Genomic DNA, 16073 nt, shown 5'->3' with positions numbered 1-16073 from the left:
TGATATTTCATGTGAAGGATTTGAATACTATTAGTAAAAATTGGAGTATATAAATTACTTTTATTGTGCTCTCATTAATTGTATAATATTTTTAATTGACTCTTTTTATAGAAATTAGAAGGATTTTTTATGCTTCAATTGTAAATGTAGTTTAATCACACGTTTAACCACTAAGTAACTTGACTTTTAAGTAATTATTTATAATTTGCAATCAAGCGGTAAATCATAAGTAGACTATTATCTAGTCAAATCAAATTCTTACAAGCAGCCTTTAAGATCAATTTTCATAGATCTTCCTTTTCAATTTGTACAGACAAATCATAGAAATTCTTGCGTGTATACCGTATGTATCAAAATTAATTATATTTTATAGTTTTCATTTTTCGACTAATTATATGGATACAAAAAATAAGTAATGAATATTAATATTTGGTTTCTTTGAATCAGACATATATCTACTTAAATTCAATGAAATTTTGCGATTGTTGTAGCTTTCTTGAATGATTATGTTGATTTATAAAATAGATAATGAATATTAATAGACAGTAATCTATACATTTAAAATATGCAAATGCATATAATGTTCTCTATTAAAATTACAGCAGAATTTGTTAGAACTGTGCCTGGATTAAGAATAAATAAGCGAAACAGAATAAATTTTTATATGTTATAATTTTATTTGAATTTCTGACTTATTTAAATAAATATGAACTTTTATTAATAAATTGAAAATTATATGTTATGTCGCTTCATTTTATTTCTTAACTTAGATTGGGACTATAATACCTATATATTCTGAAACTTTGAAACATATGCAAGACATATAATTATTCTTTTTTCTTGTTGATTTGTTAGAATTCAGGATTTAACATTTCCAGTGTGTAATTCAACCCCTTTTTTTCCCATAGAAGTTTTTAAAAATGTGTGAAATTTCTCATAGTGAAAATATTATATAACGATATATTTCTACATATTTTTGAAAAATATCACCCTGTTGGGAAAATTGAAGTACTTTCATAAATAAATTTGGATTTATGAATATCAAGTTAGAATGAGAGTTTTATTGATATAAGACATAGAGTTTTCTAGGCAAAGACAAGTAGTTTTAAATAAAATTGCCAGAAGAAGCACACTTAGGACCAGAAAAGTATTTTAGTTTTTGAAAGAAGTGACAAAGAATTTTTCACTTGCATCAGAAGCTCATTCTTGATTGAGTAGTCATTTTCTGAAAAATAATTGATAAATAAGTTAAAACCTATAATAGCAATCCAACACTGATTGTATTGCTATGTAAGAGCTCTATTCTAGATAACCATCAATGAAGGTTTTTCAAACTTGCAGTGTTGATAAGTAGGTGCAATTCCTGATTCGGTGATTCTTTGCCTACTGATTTATATGTTCAACTACTATATCGATTTTAATATAATTGCCCGGAAAGGAATTGGATTTTTCTAATGATAAGTATATGAGTTCTTTCAAACTTCGGGACAGAAGTAATTTTTGGAACGTGTATGCAATACTGTTATTATAGAGTACTAAATTTCCTGTTTGATTGTTGAAAGCATTTTTAAAATTTCGGGTTTTTGTTATTCTATTTTTACTGTATTAACTCAAAATATTAAATAACATTATTACAATATCTTCATGAGTTGTATGATTTTTAAAACAGCGAACAACATCATGGATATGCCGTACAATATATTGTACTAATAGTGTTAATTTATAATCTAGTTATTTTTATTAGTATTTTAGTATTGCATAATTTTATCATTGCTCTGAATTTTTAAATTAATTGATTGATTACAATGTTTAAAGTCGCAAGAAAGTTGAAGTGATTATGATTACTGATAGAGGAGACATATTTCTTTTGCTAATAATTCTCCATTTTCAACCACGGATTTCAAGCTTTTGTTCTCAGCGTTAATAAATTATTTATCAAAATTAGTGCTTTAGAAAGTAAGGACTTAAATATTCAACATCAACGAAGGTATACACACTTGGTCCTCTTAGCACAAGACATTGTACGAGATCCACATAATATTAGTTGTTTAATGTTCTCAATGTCGGCTAATATCGTAAAGATATTGTAACAATGTTGTTCGGCATTTTTTTCTAATAGAGAGTGCCCATTTACAAACTTAGACCCAAGTAATGCACTATATTTTATAATATCGTAAAATTTGGAAAACCAGTATCGTACATTATTGTTTTGAAAAACTGGATCAGTGTATAATCAAAGACATTTGCTAGATTAAAAGATCTTGCATTCCTATATTGTATAATATTTCCAGTGTTCTACAATATAATTTTTTGGTGTTCCGCAAATTAATTCTCAATGCTATAAGTATTCCCAAAATTAATTACAGATACCTAATTGGATATGAAAAAATATATTAAAAAAATTAACGCGTCTATTTTTTTATCTCAATTTTTTCTAATTCTATTTTTCGCTTACATTAAGATTCGAATATGGGAAATTTTGGATCACTTACAACAGATTTCCGCTACATCAGCGAGACCTTGAAATGCGAACATTGATTATAGTAACTACATGCTTGACTTGTTAAGAATATATATAAAATGGATTATTTTAATTTTATGCCTTTTTTTATAGTTGCGAATGCTATTTGAAGGCAAGAAGGAAACGATTTCACTCGCAATTAAGATTTGCTTATAGAAAAAAAATGGTTGGTAGACTCAATAATAACAGCTTTTAATTAAATGGAATAGCGAAAAAAAATGATTTTTTCGGGAATTTTTAATTTTTTTTTTACTTTATTCAATTTAAGAAAATTATTCCACCTCTTTCTAAATGTTAAAATTTGAAAGTTATCAGCAAAATAGAATTGCTCAATCATCTTGCATTAATGCTCTTGATAGTTTGCTTACAATAAATAGAATAAGTCAAAATTATTGAAAGTTGGTTGAACAAATTTTCAATAACAAGATTTTTAAAATTCAATTTTATTAATTTATAAAAATGCTAATTTATTTACTTTTTCTTTCATTTTCGAATATCAATTTATTTTAAAGAAATGAGGGACAATCTATGGCATTTTATTAAAATTCGGATGTTTTTTAAGTCAAAATCTATATATCAAAAAATGTATCCGGATTTTCAAATTATTTGATGTAATAGACATAAAAATGATTTAAAACCTTTTATATTGTATTGTTAACTACAAAATTTACAGTAATGTCATCACAACCTTGACTAATAAGAAATTCAAAATATAGTTTCCACAATATTGAGTAATGTCGCTCTATAAAAAATTGTCAAAATTGTTGTCACAATATTACACAATATTCATCTTTTAATGAAAATTGTTTATCTTCTGTAATAAAATATATTTTTTCAATATGTTCTGCAGTTCCCGAATTAGAGAATAAGCATTCTGTTCATTTAGAAATATTTTATATATATTAATATTTTATATTTATTTATAGTTTCACAATAAGCAAAAATTGAAAAAAAAAAACCTTAGGAACCAGGTAAAAAAATTCTTAAGCTACCTGCAAAATTTTAAGCAAATCGTTTGATAAACGCTAGGCTACAAGACTTTTGCTTTATATCTTATTTTGACCAAAAAAAAAAAGGCAATTAAAAAGAACATTTTTATTTAACTGCCATAGTTTGGTTTAATAGATGTTTCTTCACTCCATTTTTTTTTTTTTTTTTTTTGCAAAAATGTAATTAGGTTTGAGCGTTTTTTAAAATATTCATCCATAACATAGTCACTGACCTCAATGATAAGTCACATTTTATACCATTTACATTTTATTTTATTTAGCATTTTCGAGAACTTAATTTATTCAGTTAAAGGATTTGCTGAGGTATTTAAAAATATATATCGCATATAATTTTTGTTTTTCCTGTATTATTGTCAATTTAATAAAACTGGTCTATGGAGTTTTTTTTTTTTTTTATTTTTGTATTTAAACTAGGCAACACGGAAACTCAACAATCACCACAGATACGTTTTGTATACATCCGTGAATGGAGAGTATCTAGTTCTCTATGTTTACTTAAATATTTTTATTATTATTAGCAATAAATTAATGAATTCCTGTTTTAATAAATTCTTAGTTATGAATTCTATTATAAATAATCCGTATTAAGACCAGACTAAGAGAACTGATGTAGGCTACGGACAAATCTGTGTATCTCTACGCAATTTTGGTCTTTGAGCGCGATTTGTGAATTGAACAGGACAGGGCAGATCAGATGTTACCAAGTACTATAGTCTATGAAGCTACAAAAAGCAAAACATTTCGAGTAAGTTTGTATTTTCACTTCATTAATAATTTATATTTGTTACGTGAATATAAAAACTGGTATTAAATATCCAATAATTCCAGTTATTTTTATGTTTCTTACTAGTCAGGAATAACAAGCACATGTAAGTTAAAGAAGTTCTTTCGCATTTAACTAAACATGTGTTAGTGTAACACTCAATCATGTATAGGCTTATTTTTTAGAAAGCTAGTTTGTTGCCGTACACGATGTTTGGTTTCATTCATTTTTTTCCCTTTTTATATTTTGATTGAATTGCATCATTATTATATGTATTAAAATATTTGCATGAATCTAAATCGATAAAAACCCACAACGTTTTTCATTTTTTTTATCAGTTTAGTGTAAGGTAATTATTCTTTTATTTTCAATATAAAAAAAGGATATATTTTCATGTAAAATAGTTCATCATTTTACCTGTAGTATGTAAATTGTCTGTTTTACATTCTTTAACTTACAATTGTGCTTGCTATATATTTATTTAGAGTTTTTCAAGTATGTTATTGTATTTACCCCTCTTTTTAGTTTCTGATATTTTGCCATTTATGTGAAATGTTGTATTTGTATTATTTTTAAAATTATAATTTCCATATGCATGCATTTAAGATCATTTAATCAAGACCTTGGTTATTAAATTAAACATAAATAATTTGCTTTTATGTAACATTTGCAAATGAGAGTTGTTTGAATTGAAATCTCTCTCCTATGCATTTGAACTGAAAAGTTTACTTTTTCTAATATTATTATTCAAAGCAGCTCAGTATTTGATTTAAATTAATTTTGGTTATATTTAGCACACACTTCTGATGAATTATTTTAAAAATATATTTTATTAAAATTGTTATATTTATGAATCACATGGTTGTTTAATGCTTTTTATTTAAATGTAAGAACATAGATTTCCTCAATCCAGTTTTAAATAATTTTTTGCCAAAATATCTTGCTGATTTTTTATTTATTTTAAAAAGTAGTGTGTATTTTTCCAGCTGTTCCTTAATACAGTTTAATTTAGATATTTATGGCAAATATGTGTTACGACTGTTGTTCAGTATATTTTATTTATATTTAATGACATACATCTCTTCTTACAATACATGAATATCAATGAAATTTTCTAAATTGAACAGTATAAATCTTACTGATATTCTTACAGATATATTCAACTTTAAAATATAACATTTGGGATTAAACTTTTTGTTGTATGTATTACATATACATATTCATATTAGTATTTAAGTTATATTATATTAAAAATTATTTTGTAATTATTTGAATCCAAATTTCACTTTAAGTTATGATTCATGCTAGTTTAATTTCCTGTCCTTTTAAAATTTACTTTTTTCACCAATAATTAAAAATAGTAACTCACTCAAAAAAACATTATTGCATGAAAATAATTTTGATCATTTAAAAAAAAGATTCTTCTGGTGATATTAGTAAAAAAAATATTTAATTCAAATTTTAAAATTTTTTATTTACTTTCTTCCGAATTTAGTTTTTTTTTTTTTTTTTTTGACCATGTTGTGCTCTTTTGTGATAGGAGGAAAAGTCAAATATAAATATTTATAGAAATTCAAGCCTTTAGTCTGAAAAATTGTTGTATAATGTGCAGGCAAGAAATGTATGCAATATTGTCACAATGTAAATGTATAAAAGCCGAAATTAAAACAACGTCTTATAAAATATTTTTAAATAATTAAAATTAGAGAAAGTTTTGGATATAAAAGTGTATCACTTAAGAATCTTACTTCTTAATTATATATTATAATTATTTAAAAAATTTATGTGTAACAATATACTTTGAAATTATTGAAAAATCCTTCATATTTTAAAATATCTTTTTATTGTGGGTGTGTATCTATTACTCATGAAATAACTCCTATATTTGTGATTTTCCATGAATGATTCTTGCTTCATGCATGTTGGGGATTGGGATTTACATATATGACTACTAAATACTGTGACAATCAGATTAATTCTTCAAAAAAAAAAATTCCTTTTTTACAAATTTTAATAATTGCCCTGTGATTTTCTTTCCTTTTTTGCAAAGGCAAACATTTCGAATTATTTTAAAGAGCGAAAGCCAAAAAGCTTTTTGATCACATTTTCTGTAGATGAAATCTTAAAACAGTTAAAATACCACTGTTTTAATGAGCCATATATCTATAGAACTATAAAGTGACTATTGAATGCTAATAGCTGTAAATAGTGATTTAGATGTGGCTATAAGTAGATTCATAATAAATGATTGTACAAAAATACAAAGAGATTAATAACTTCCTACACTGTGTATATATATATATATATATATAATATTCAAGATCTCATTGCCACTCGAATATTAAAAAGATTTAAAGGCTCTTTTTATTTCTGAACAGAAATATGTTGTGAAAGTTTGTCAGAATTATATTTCTTGATGAGAAATTATATAGCCTGAATGATGCTATAATTCCTAAACTGATATTTGAACTAATAATCTCTTTCAGAACAGGAATTATTTTATGGTTTGAGAATTATAGTAACATCTTACAATGAAAATTGGGCTAAATTAAATATGGTACAAACTGCAATTTTTTTTTTTTTTTAAATGATTAATTTCCAACTATGGTAACTTAAATGAATCTTTGGCAAATTTTCGACTGTTTGGAAGAGATTAAAAATAGTGTTTTTTAATTGAAAACTTGCCTCTGAAATTTAATAATAAAAAGTCTGTAGAATTTTTCTGACATGATATTTTGGATACGCAGTTTTTGTTGATTGCTAATATATTATACCCCATTAAGAATTGATTATTTCAATAAGATTCTGCACCACAGCAATCAGCCAAACTAACAACATAATTGCCTCTATGTCAATTGTCATGATTTTACTGGTAAAAAGGTAGGTAGTCTCTTTCACTGGATCTAAATCCTTGAGACCATTTTATTTGGTAAGATTTTAAAGATTATAGTAAATGTTAAATAATGTAGAAATTGTGATCTTTTAAAAGCTACTGTAATGCATGACTGAAACAATTTCTTTTAAAAGGAATTGTGCTGTGATAAGATCTTGATGCAAAATATTCTTTGCTTATCAGTATTAATAGCAATTTGAATAAAAATATTTCATGTCAAACTTTGATTTAGGACATTCAGTATATTGGGAAAATTATCAATTTCTTTTTTATATTTGTGATATAAAATAATTCAGTAGTTATGACTGCACTTAGTAACCTCCTTATAGTATGAAAGGCAGAAAATATCATATCACAACTTGCAAGTTAAACATTGCTCCAATGACCTGTGAGCCTGCAGATATGGCAGACTTTCCCCTTTTGCAGTTTTCCGGGGTTCTTTATAGAATTATTGTTAAAAAGTACTTTATTGTTTTCGAGTAGTTGAGCTAATACTTCCACTCCTGGAATTTTCAAAGTTTTTATTAAATTATATTATGTAAATGTATTGTGTGCATCACAGGGTATATTTTATACATGAAATTATTTTTTGGGGTTCCACATGATTGATTTTTAATATAATTGTTAATTATAATATTAACTAACCTATAAAAATTATTACATTTTTTAAAAAAAATAATTCCTTTTATTTTTATGCCACATTTATTTGAAATTAAAATGCATTTTGACGTAGATAATTTATTTAGCAGCTTTTAATTTTATTTATTGACGAACTGAGATTTGAATTAATGTAATCAAAAGTTATATATCTTAATTATTTGATTCTGAGTTATTTTGATTTTTAGAAGAAATTATTTCATATTCTCACTGCTATTTTATTTCTTCACAGAATCACTATTGTAAGTATTTTTTTTAAAATTTATATTCAGTTTGAATCTGCGGTTTTATCCATTTTACAAAAGTAATAAATAAAATTTATTCTGTTCAAAAGCTTCGTTAGATGGCATTACTTTGAAATAATTCAAAAATATTTAAATATAAAAATGTTAAATTTCAATGCATCACTGGATTCTAAGTAATAAACTTGGCAAACCAGTTAGCACTTGGAGGCAGCTGATTTCAAATTAATTTCCTTAATTTATTTAATATTACAGCAAAATATTTTAAATGCATTTTTTTTTGAAATTTTTTTTTTTAATTTATATTTAAATTTCTATTTTGTACTCAGTTACAATTTTATTGAAGAAATGATTAGGTTGTTCATTTGGTCTTTTGGAAAAATTGTCGATTTTTGATAGTTTTACTTTCTGCTTTGTGGCTTCATGTGATTAATTCATTTTAATAATACCTAGAAAATCCAACTCAACTTTTCAGATTTGGAGCATTTATTGATTTTCCAATAGTTTGAATTAAGATTCAACCAAACATTTTCTGAATACTTGTTCATATCAAATCTGTTATTTAATTGTTTTACTGTTGCGTGGCTGTATGTAGTGGAGATTGTTTGTCAGTGTCAACAGAAAACAAATGGAAGTTGAGTCCTTTGCTGAAATGCATTTAGCTGTTATGTTCCCTGAAAAATGAAATAAATGTTCTAAGGGTGTAAATAAGTCCAGTCATTTTGTTTACAGATAATAAAAATATTCATTATTAAATATTTTTAACACAAGTTTAAGGGGGGGGTTGTAATTTTTATTTAAAAACTGCTATTAGAATGTAAATTTAATAAAATTTATTCCAGCCACATTATTTTAATAGTGAATATGGGCCAACTGTGTTTTTATTATATGAGGATAACTGGTTTATGCTATTTTTATTTGCAACAACTTTGTTTATGATAAAATTTTAATTAGATTACTAAAATATTGCCTTCAGCAATCTATGATTCAATCCATATACTCATTATCTGTTTAAAATTTATGTGGGACGTTTTAGTGCTTGAGTTTCTTAGCCTTTGATAGTATTGCAAGTATGTGTTTGTCATATTTGATTAATTGGTTATTGTGTTTTGAAATGATTTCATATAGCTTTTAACTTTTTGTTTGTGACATTATTTTTTTATAATTTTTGCATATTTAGATTTTATTTAATGTATATTGTCTCGGGAAAAAGTAAAGTTGTATCATATAAAAGGAACTGTAACAAGGTTTTTCTTAATAATATGTTTATTAAATGAATACTTTGCACACAGCATATAATAAAGCACAAAACTTGAAATGATGAGTAAGATACTTAATATTGTAGCATTATAAGATATAATTTTTTTTCTCGTTCATTTGATCAATTTATTTTTATTAACCATTTTTTCTTTGGTAATCGTTTGAAATTATTCAGATATTTAATTTGATGAAAAGTTTCTAAGGGTTGTGACAAGGCATTTAAACTAAACATTAAACAAATCAGATTTGTTCAAAACCTCAGTCAGGTTATTTCAAAGTGTGTTACAATGTACTAAGAATTTTGCAAGTACTAGTTTCAATATACTTTTTAATGCACTAGTAAAATCAAGTTTTTAAGAAATCTCGTGAAAATAGCTAAAGTAAGATTAACTTTTAGCAAAATGTTCTTGTTATATTTAAATTATTTCTGAGAAAATTTGGAAAATTATGATTAGCAATCATTTTAATTCAAAAATTTTGTTAATTTCATTGAAGCCTTACCTGGTGTTCTATCGAAATAAAAAGAATTGAGATAAAATAATAGGTAATTCTGAATGATAAACAGTTACTTTTTTGTTTTGAAATATTCTATCTTTAATGAATGTCATTTAAATTAATAAAAACGTCCTTGCATAATATTTTCATCCATGGTTAAATATAATTGATATTACAACTTCTTTAATGATGCTTACCTTTTTCAAGCCAATAATTATAAAGCCAGTAAGCCTTTTCTCTGTTTTAGATTTTAATATAGAATTAACTGTAATACTATACTCGTAAATGTATAGTTTTATCAAAACTTTGTGAATTGTACAAAGAAAATTATGCGAATATAACTATAATATGTATATATTATGTGAATATAGCTGCTCTTATGTATTTGAGAACAATAAACATGCTTGCTTTATAGCTTAGCTGTTCATTCTGTTCAATTCTGCGAGTTAAATATTTATATCAGTGCCTTCAAAAATAATTCCTTTTTCTAGTATTGAATTTAATAGACTTAAAATAACAAAATTGCATTTAATCTCTATATTTACAATAAGCAGGGAAATCAAATCTGGTCAGCAATTTTTGTTTCATTTTAAGCCTCTATATACATCATAAATGGTCGCATATCTCCCACTCTTTATACATTTGCCACATCTCAAAAGAAATTTTATTTTGAACTTTTAATTCATTATAGTTGGACAAGTTAATTTCTGAATTCCAATGACCATACCATCAACCTTGCTTCCTTTAAGTGTTAGCTTTACACCTTTTTTGTAAGCTAGGCTGGCATAGAAAACCAGTATACCCGTCTTTATTTCATATTAGCCTTCTTTAGTGATTAACTGATTTTACAGGATTAATACTCGGTAAAATTTTCAGTTAAATATTTTGTGTAATTTGGTCTCTTTAATAGCTTCTTCAGCAAAACATTTTAAACTTCAAGTTTTGATAGGCATATAATGTATACTATTATAGACGCCTTAAGATATTCTGTGCATTGTACTATGTATTCCCAATTTCTGTCAGCTTCCATACAATTTGAACTTGAAAGTATTTGAAGAGAAAGTGGCAAAGCTGCCATTTAAAAAAATTACTGAAATTAAACATGTTTTTTTTTTTAAATATAGCTACATAAAATTGAATCTTTCAGTATTAAAATCTTATAATTGCAACTGAAGAATATTTTTATAAATCATGCAATATTTCAAAAAAATTATCCAGTAAAAACATTATCAGATTCATCATAAATTCTATTTTACTTAAAAAAGAATTTAAATGTTGCAAGTAATATTTATTTTATGTCAAGCAATTAATATACTTTAGAAAATTATGAACTCTTGCAGTCCTTATTTATGAAAATTATTAATTTTATGCAGTCCTTTGATCCTGTGGATCATATTCAATAAAATAATCTTGACAGTCTAATGTTTCAGTCGTCTGCAATCAAATCTGACCTAGTCATAAAAATTTTAATATCAGTATCTTCTGCCACTCAACAATTTCATTACTTTAACTCAATCAGCCTTAGGGAAACTCTGGGCACTGATTGGCATATCTTCTTCAAAACAGTCTATGGAGTGGCCTAAAATGATATGCTTTTATAAAATAGTAATATTCAAATTTTTGTAATTCAAATCAGTTTTTATTAGTGTCTCAGAGATATTTGATTAAATAGGGTTCAAAAGGAGCGAGAGTCTGTATAAAGATTAAAAAATTTGATATTCATCAGAATATTTATTGTCTCAAATTGCTTAAAGTATAATTATTTTCTTCATGTAGACCATTCTTTTATTAGATACATATAACTGTTACTAAAGTCTTAGAAATTAGCTGTTGTTCCTCATTAATTTGAATATCCTATATGTATCAAACTAAGTTTGCCTTAAATTGAAGTGACTTGTAAAAAAAACTTCATGCTGTTAGTATTGAAATAAGTGGTAGTGTTTAGAAATGAAATGAACATTTAAAGTGGTTTAGGGTGTTTTTTGCTATCCATTACTTCTGTTAAAATATTTGAGTTTAAATATTCCATTTATTATTTAAAATTTTTCATAATTTTTTTTAAACCATGTGAGAATGCTGTGGCATTTTGGAATTAAAGTTTATGAAGTTAAAGTTTGTTATAAATACTTACACATAAAAAAAATTCCACAAATAAATCTGCTCTTATTTCCTTGTTTTGAAAAAGATTTTTTGCATATACACCAAAATTTAATAATCGAAGAAAATTAGTTTAATAAAAGAACAGGATTCAGTTCAAAATGTTCAGCTCTAAAAAATTCGAGAAACTGCTAATGCTTCAGTTCTTTTAATTGAGTTATGTTTCAATCTTTCAAGCGAGATTATGAGCATTTTTCCTTTCTCTCTCTCTTATAAATTTTATCTTATTGAAAAAATTGAATTATTTTCTCATAGTGTATTTGCTATGTAATAGTATAAAGATAATGAATCATAAAAATATATCAAATGAAACAATAATAATAATAATGGAGATAATGTTCAAAAATTTGGGTAAAATACCAAACTATTTATTATTTTAACAAACTTTAAAACTAAAGTGGATGTGAAAACTAACTGTATTGAATTGACAAGGAAACTTTTCATAACAGCTATTTTATTATTATTATATTTTAGTTAAGAATATTTTTTTTTTCATATCAACCAGTTATGTTTTTTAGAATATATGATTTTTTTTTTTTTTTTTTTTTTTTTTTAGAAAAAATTTAAGGTTGTTAAAAAAAAATGTGAAACATCAAATTCTGATCTTTATAATTTAGGTTTTATCCTATATTCTGGTTTATATAATAATGAAGTTAATTTCAAATGACTGCACCCTCAGTTTATTTTATTTTTGGTGAGGAAATAAAAGTAAAGGCGTTTTTTAATATTTTTCTTTTATTTTTTTCCGTTAATGAAAATGCGTAGTTTTATATTCATATTTTGACAACTGTTTTGGTTTATTTATTAGTGCAACTAATGGCCTTCCTTAAAATGTGCAATGTTGAATGATTGAATCAGTTTAAGAAATTAAAAAATATGAAAGAAAGAGATAAATCATTTTAAAAAAACACCCATATTTTCTACATTTGTAAATATTGGGGCACTTTTATGGATAGTTTTAGATATTGCCAGTTGTTTCTTATCAAATTGCATAAATTCTCAAATTCAAAGATCATAATGAGCGAATCATAATGAAGAAAAGCTGAATGTATGGAAATAAATATGGTGGTGGTATTTTAAAATGATTTGCATGTATTTAAAAACACATTACTGAATCAAAGTACACAATTTGTTTCATTTTAACATTTATGAATTATGAGTTATAAGAAGTGTCGAGCTTCACCATCTGTTGCCCTATTTATAAAATAAATAGGGTATGTTTTACCCTATTGGCTTAGTTTCCATTAATTAATTTTTAAAATCTTTGAAAAAATATTTTTATTCATTTGTTAAATTGTAGAATTATTGCAAAAAAGGACAATGTTCTCGAAATTTTTCTCAAATGTTCTCCAATAATAAAGATCTTATTTTCTCTTCCTCAACATCATACTGGAGACCTTGCATAAGACAGTGAATGCCTTACATTGCATTTGTGAATGATAATTATGAATATTGCATTTATATTATACCTATCGCAACAAATATGTATTTTGGGTGTTTTTTGTCAAAATTTGACATGAAACTATACTAATGTTACTGTATTTATGAGTTATTGTGCTTGCATGTATGCCAAAAAATACATACTGATAGATAGTGAACTCTTAACTAGTTTGGTTTGAAAAAAATTTGATAAATGGCTGTACTTAAGATGCTAAAGGCTTTTACAAAATTTCATCTGCCTAATTCATAGGGTTTTGTAACTGTCGAGTTCCCTTGTGCTGGAACAGCTAGATAAACTTCTTGTGAATAGATTTTATTCAAAGTGTATATGTATTTTTTAATTTACAAATTTGTTTGTAATTCCACATACGAAATTTAAACCATCTATCTTAAAATGCTTTTCTGTTAATGGTGTTGACAGAGATGCATGATGCTAAAAATTTACTTAGCAGACTCAGGAAGTCTGAAACATGAAAACTCATCAACATCCCAAGTATGAATTATTTGGCGATTGCAATTCTTTGTATACGAGAAGTAAAAATGTGGCGTACTTGATGAGCAATACAATAACTGTGTATTATTTAGAATTAATAATATCTTCTCGTGCATTTACATTTTTTGGGGGCAGGCTTTGATTTCGGATATTTTATTGAAAATAATTCTATGTTTTGGTGTACTATAATATGCTGTTGTTTACCTTTTTATATTATAATGTCTAATATTCTTTTTTATCTCCCATTTCTTATAGTTAATCCAACTGTTGTGATCTAACAGATTCTTGGCTTCCTTAATAAAGTTTCAATAAGATAAGCTTTGGAAATCGAAAACAAAACAAAAAAGAAAAATTATGAAAGGCTTTCTGATGGCATCTTTTTCGTGTTTTCCAAACTTCAGAGAATATCTAAAGAGGAAAAGAAATTCTGGATTCATTTCCAATAGTGAAAAGGAGAATTTTTTGGTATCCTTCAACATCAAATGTTGATTTTTTTACTGAAAACATAAGGCAAGACCTGCCACTAAGAGATAAACTGGCTGATTTATCCTGCAAAGTAGATACTACTGTCAAGCCAATATTTCCTAACGTAATGACAAAGCTCACGATTTCTAATAAAGAAATACTTTGGCTCGTAGATGCTGATTTGCTTTCTCTGAAGAAGGGCCAAGATATCCCAGTTAGAGAAAATGTAAATAATTTAAGCAGCCATGTAAATACATGCATAAAGCCAAATAATGAAAGTATGCACTCTTCTACAAGCCTAAAAAGAAGTGCAGTATCTATTCCGAACTTTAACTCCAGCCGTTGAGAAAGAATTATTTATGATGAAATAATGGAAGAGGAAGGAAGACGTTTCAGTATATTTATCAAAAAATACCAAGCAGATCTTAAAGAAGAAATATTTAAAGGTAGATACACAAACAACTTGGAATTAAAAAAAACTGCACATTAAGAAAGCTGCATTATTACAGAAACACATAGATTCACCCTGTGATCTTGTAGAAAACCTAGAAAAAATGCCTAGTATTCAAAAACAAAAGCTCTCTTCTGTTAAATGCAAGAAAAAGGCATCAAATCAGATTAAAAATTTCACAACTATGTTTTACCATTTAAAAGGACATATACCTACTAAAGTCAAGACTGTTGTGGATTGTATAAATTATGATGCTTGCAAGACTGCTTATGAGAAATGCAAAGATGAGCGAGCGAAAAACTTATCTAAAGCTGAAATGGAAAAATCTGTATGGAAGGAGAGCACAGAAAAATTTAATAAATGTGTATCATCATGCCGTGCCAATATGGTGTCACCTGACTCATTTCCCAATGTCCATACTGTTACCAATGTAGAAGATATGCTTGGTGGAGCTTGCTTTTATGGCATCTGTAATGAAAGACTCAATAATAACTTGCAAGAAAACTGTTGACAGTCTAAATAAGCAGATGGGTTCTTTTATATTTGATAACCATAATTTTTTTATGTCAGAAAAAGTGGATTGTTTTTTGTTTTTTTTTGGTTAAATAAAAGTGGTTTTTCTTTTTTTTTTTTTTTTTTAATTATGAAGTTTTGTTTATTATATTATATTAAAATGTTTTAAACTGATTAATTATCCATGTTACTGAATTTATGAAAGAAAGCAGATATAAACAAGTTAAAATAATCCAATATTATGTTCTATAATGTTAGATTATTTTAATTTGTTTTGTAAATAAATATCAGAAGTAATAATATGCAAACAATTTCATGAAACTTCAGTTTCATTGTAAATGAAATTTTCCAATATAAAACCAAATAATGTAAAACTATATAACACTGTACATTCTGTGATTGGTTCTTATTATGCTTAACCATTTAACTGTTTTATTTTCTTTACTATCTAATAAGATGACACCTTCTATTTTGGGAATATTTTCTTATTTTGATTGTAATGGAAATCCATTGAATACTTGACTTATCAACATATTCAAAGTAATTTTAATATTGAAATATAATCTTTATGAATGCTTTATTTTTAGCTTACAACTATCAAATTCGATAAATTGATGCACTTATGGCAATTGGGCAAAACAATTAAGCAGCTAAACATGTCAAAGATATTTGAAAATTATATGTCTATTCTAATTTAAAAATTACTTTTTTGC

At 25.7% G+C, this 16073-nt stretch overlaps 1 long non-coding RNA gene across 1 annotated transcript; it reads left to right on the top strand.

The window, feature by feature from the left end:
• Positions 1-4007: 4007 nt before the first annotated feature.
• Positions 4008-15472, top strand: LOC129957340 (uncharacterized). The gene is made up of 2 exons (XR_008782754.1): positions 4008-4276; positions 14187-15472. It is a non-coding gene; the product is annotated as an uncharacterized LOC129957340 (long non-coding RNA).
• Positions 15473-16073: the final 601 nt, after the last annotated feature.

The sequence above is a fragment of the Argiope bruennichi genome, chromosome 11 (genome assembly GCF_947563725.1).
Source record: "Argiope bruennichi chromosome 11, qqArgBrue1.1, whole genome shotgun sequence".
In the NCBI taxonomy this organism is placed as follows: domain Eukaryota; kingdom Metazoa; phylum Arthropoda; class Arachnida; order Araneae; family Araneidae; genus Argiope; species Argiope bruennichi.
The sequence above is the reverse complement of the archived record's forward strand: the minus strand, read 5'-3'. Positions and strand labels throughout refer to the sequence as shown.